Below are 4964 nucleotides of genomic sequence, written 5' to 3' on the forward strand. Positions count from 1 at the left end.
ATATATATATATATATATATGTATATATTATAGTTAAAAAAAGGAGTGTTACTGAATATTTAATGACCAAAAAGAACCAAATATACACAGAAATCTGTCAAGAAAATAGAAAAATTTTTACTAAGTGCTGTATCATGGAACAGTTTGGATTTCCATGTTCTCTCATTCAAAAAGAAGCAAAATAATTAATCGAACAGATTTTGTCCTTTATCTACACCACCATTTTGCTCTGGCACCACATTGGTTTTCTAAATTACCTATGGATTGACTCCATCTGGAGAGCTGCTTTGAGGATTCTGGAGAGTAGAAGAGGGACATGGGATTGGGTGGAGATTGATCGCAAAGATACTCCACTGAATACCTTCGCCCACTGAGGTCTGTGAAATCTTGCCAGGAAAACAGATGACAGCCAGGTACCAGTGAGCCCTGAGGACACATTACACAGGAGGGGCTCTTATTAAGACGTGCTCTTTATTTTACCTACAACCTGAAAGTCTGCAAGAACATTTTGGGATGCAGGATGTGCAGCTTTGTTAAGAGACTCACATTTGATTAATCGGGACAAATATAAAGTCCTTGTCAAAAAGGTTGACGCTCCTGGTCCACGTTTTCACCCGACTGTGCCGGTGCTATTGCATGCTGCAATACAGTGCAGTGCAGTGTGTTTACACCAGTTATGTTTATGTACTTTTTACAATACCATATTCTATACTTACGATAAATGTGTAGTTCCTGGAAGCCTTCTATGATCTTTTTGAGTGAGGCACTTGAAGAAGAAAGAGCTGAACACATGGTACTTGGAGGCATCCTCCGTTTCCAGCTTCTCGCAGACCAAATACCTGGCCAAAATACAAGACTTATGTCATTACAGTGCCAATATACTGAAGTAGATAGCCACAATTTCAAAAACGTTAACCTTAGCTAGAAGTCTATTATCACATCGTTTAGGAATTCTCCTTCCTCAAGACAGTAGAGGTCCTCCTCGGTGATGGTTATACCCCCCTTGACTGGAGGAGGTGGGTACACAACCAGTCTGCAAAGAGATGGTGAGAAGAGTTCTTCTAGATAATAATATCACAATAACTGAGCCCAGCCAACTGACTTTTTGATATCCTGTTGAGGCGATGAAAGAAGCTCTATCAAATTGTCCTCATCACTGTCTGAGACACTGAGGGCTGCAATTTCATATCGATGAGGATCAGGAGAGGCCGAGCCCTGCACCAAGCCCTGCTAAACATCGAGAGAAAGAGCTAAACAACTGAAAAACATGTTAAAGGAAGATTTATGTTGCTCTATTATATAACTGGTGCTCAAAGATTAATATCTTGTTGATTCTGTGGTAATATAAAAGGAAAAGGAAAGGTACGAGGAAGAGGAAGAAAAAGGAAAAGGACAAGGAAATGGGACGGATAAGAAAAAAAGGAAAATGAAAAAAGAAAAGAAAAAAGGAAAGGACAGGAAAAAGGGAAGTAAAAGGGAATGAAAATGAGAAAGAAGGAGCAAAGAAAAATGAAAAGGAAAGGAAAAATGGACAAGCGAAAGGAGAAGTAAAAAGAAAGGGGAAAGGAAAAGGAAGTAAAGGGGAAAAAAAGGAAATGGAAAAGGAAAAGGAAAAAGGAAAGGAAAAAGAACCAGAAAAGGGAAAGGAAAAGTAAAAGGACAGACAAATGGAAAGGGAAAATTAAAGTGAAAGGCAAGAAAATATAAAAAGGAAAGGGAAATAGACGTAAAGAGACAAAGAAAGAGAAAGCAAAAGGAAAGCTAAAGCAATAAAAAGGAAAGGGAAAAGGAAAAAGGAAATGTAAATAAAAGTTTGAAAAACCTGACTCGTGACAGGAAGTTCATCATCTTCAGGCTGAAGCACAGTGAACTAAACAGCAAAATAAAATGGATGTTATAGGAAAGGACATCAGATAGAAAGCAGCAGCACTATACAGAGTCTGAGGAGCACTTGACATTTTTAAGTTCAGTTACGTCTTAATGCACAAAGTTTAATTTTTATACAGAAAAGTCAAATTAAATTACTAGTGCACCTTTAATCACCATAATAAATAGTCATTTACATTTATTTGATCTACGACTGACTAATGCAAGGAAGTTCGACACCACATGACTTTCCTCAAAAAGAAAAAACAAAATAATAAAATACAGGTTTGGAACGTGATGACATCATGAAGGTGACACATTTTACCTGCGTGCCATCATGACCCACCTCCTGTTTCTGGGCACACTGATGTGTCTTCAGACTGGGGGGAATCAACAGATACAAATAATCACAAGAATGTTTAAACTAAAAAAAATTAAAAAAATTAAAAAAAACATTAAAACGATTACAAAAACTAAAACTGTTCCTTATTTTTTTCAAACTTATATTGTTTACAGAGCGTCTGCCTTCAAAAACAATCGTCTATTTCCTCAATATTTACATTTACAGTTGTGCTCAAAATTATTCATACCCTTAAGGGGGTATGTTACCAATTGGTAAATCAAAGAAGGCTGTGAAAATAAATCTGCATTGTTTATCTACTTGAGCGTTCATTCAAAAAAAAAAAATCTAACCTTTAATTAAAGCAAAAAAAAAAAGTGAAAGTGGGGGAAAATCACATTATGAAATAGTTTTCTCTAATACAGTAAGAGGACGTGTGTCTATATCGTCCTATAATGCACGGTGAGGAGGAGAGTTTGAGTGGCCAAAGACTCCAAGAATCACAGCTGGAGAACTGCAGAAAATAGTTGAGTCTTGGGGTCAGAAAGCCTAAAAAAACAAAAAAAAAAAAAAAAAAAACTATGTTGTTTTGGAGGGTTTCAAGAAAAAACTAGAAAAGAAAACGCTCTCATCCAAAAACTCCAATGAAAGGTTAGATTTTAGTACATTTTTTAAAATAAAATATCTAAAGGATTGATGATACAGATTAACTGTCACAGCATTCTTTGATCATATTTACCAAGGGTATGAATAATTTTGAGCACAACTGTATGTACTAAATTTAGCACACGGTGTTACGGTAAAGTGATGCCGGAGTATGGAAGGGCACGAGAATCATTTGTTCACTTAAATGAATCGTTGAAACACGGATTCGCTTCCTCAATGAAGCATCACTATTTAGCGCAGTGGCCATACAGGTTTGTTCACATCAGACAGGTGTCGACCATCTGCTATAGAGTATCAGAGAGTGAGCGTTTATCACCTGTGAGGTCAGTGACCTCTGAAGTTTCTAGTTTTGCACACTGCTTTTATGTGCGTGACCTCTTGGTTCCCCTGATCTGGTTTTTGGGTTGGCTGACTGTAAAATTGAAGTCAGCAGATGGTAAGTGCCATTGTAAGTCAATGGTCTGTTGCACTCTTGCAAAGTACAGTATTATTGCTGGTAATCAGCAGGTTCTCGATTTCAGCAGGCCCCCCCCCAAAAAAATTAAACTATATTTTTCAGAAAGATTGATTGCATTGACATATATGCATTTTATGAAATGCATGGACAAAATCTATTTTCACGAATGTTTATTTACTTTAAAACAATTTATGCAAACACAATTATAGCCATATACTGAGACAATACAAGATGACTCAGGTTCTCAACACAGAGAGAAGTAGATTCAAACCAATGACATCTAGCGTCTCTGTTTAATTGGATCAGGGCCTTTTACAAATCTGATATGATTTACAGTTAAGAATGCACAGCCCATATGCTATTCAATAGCCGAGCGAAATAAATACAAAACAAAACACATAAATGCAGCAACACTAGCTAGCAGCAAAGGTCAGTTCAATTCGACATGACATCATCTGATCAGTAGTATCACGTGTTTGATTGCCACTAAAATAAAATGTCCACAGTAACAATAAGTACTGTCCCTCATGCTCAATGGTGTCGTGAACACTAGATGAATATGACGGTAATACAACTTTCCATCCATTTGGTGAGTTTCTATTTTGCAGTCTATGAGGTGTCAGAATAATGTCACAATCAAGCACAACAGAAAAATATGATTTTCAAACAATCACTCATCAATTGTCAATGTATAACATTTACATGCTCCCTGGGTATAAGCAAAACAACCTGTGCCATAAGTTACTGTTGTCTCACATATTTTAATGTCGGTTTTTTTTAATTATTATTATTATTTACCCTGTCACTGGCTCATCCAATTAATTAAAAGTATAAAAGTCCTCTCTACAGCTCAGCATTTATTTCCATCATGTCACTGCCGAACTTGACATCAATATCTTTGCAGATATAAAAGATTCATAAGTTTGATATTACTGGGATTCTTCCTCATAGTGTCTGCTCTTTTTAGTCATTTAAGGGGATAGTTCATCTAAAAATGAAATTCTGTCATTATTTATTCACCTTCATGTCATTCCAAACATGTATGATATTTTGGTTGTACAATGACATACAATGCATGGAAACCAAAGCTTTTAAGCTTCAGTAAGGACACAAAAGCACCATAAAAAAAATCATAAAAGTTGAACATATAATTTGTGTGCTCTATTCCAAGTCTTCTGAAGCCGTATGCTACCTTTGTGTGATATACAGACTGAAATTAAAGTTATTCACTGAAAATATTGACATTTTCTCTAGCTCTTGTTGCTGCTTTCATTAGAATTCATGAGCTTCATCAACTCAGTGATCACCTGGTCACAGGTGTACTCAAAGCTCTTAAGAAGCTTAAGAAGACTTGGAATATGGGCAAAAATTCATATCTCTGTATTTTTTGGCCGATTTGCGATATATGGTATATATCTCGGGATTTTTGTTTTTGTATTTGAAAAAAAAATCTGTATTTAATATATATATATATATATATATATATCACTTACAATGTTGTCCAACAAAACAATACATATTAAAGGCTATGAAAACAAATAACGTGAATGTAACCATGTAAGCCTTTATACTATGTGCAAAAAAGGGTTAAAATCACATTTCATTCTAACATTGTAACATTGCAATCTAAAAACA

The 4964-nt window shown here is 35.6% G+C and overlaps 1 pseudogene; it reads right to left on the minus strand.

The window, feature by feature from the left end:
* LOC107741865 (sentrin-specific protease 6-like) overlaps positions 1–4300 on the minus strand; it is a 6013-nt pseudogene extending 1713 nt beyond the window's left edge.
* Between the last annotated feature and the right edge of the window lie 664 nt (positions 4301–4964).

Source organism: Sinocyclocheilus rhinocerous, unplaced genomic scaffold (assembly GCF_001515625.1).
Source record: "Sinocyclocheilus rhinocerous isolate Xijiao unplaced genomic scaffold, SAMN03320098_v1.1 scaffold1157, whole genome shotgun sequence".
Taxonomy (NCBI): Eukaryota; Metazoa; Chordata; class Actinopteri; order Cypriniformes; family Cyprinidae; genus Sinocyclocheilus; species Sinocyclocheilus rhinocerous.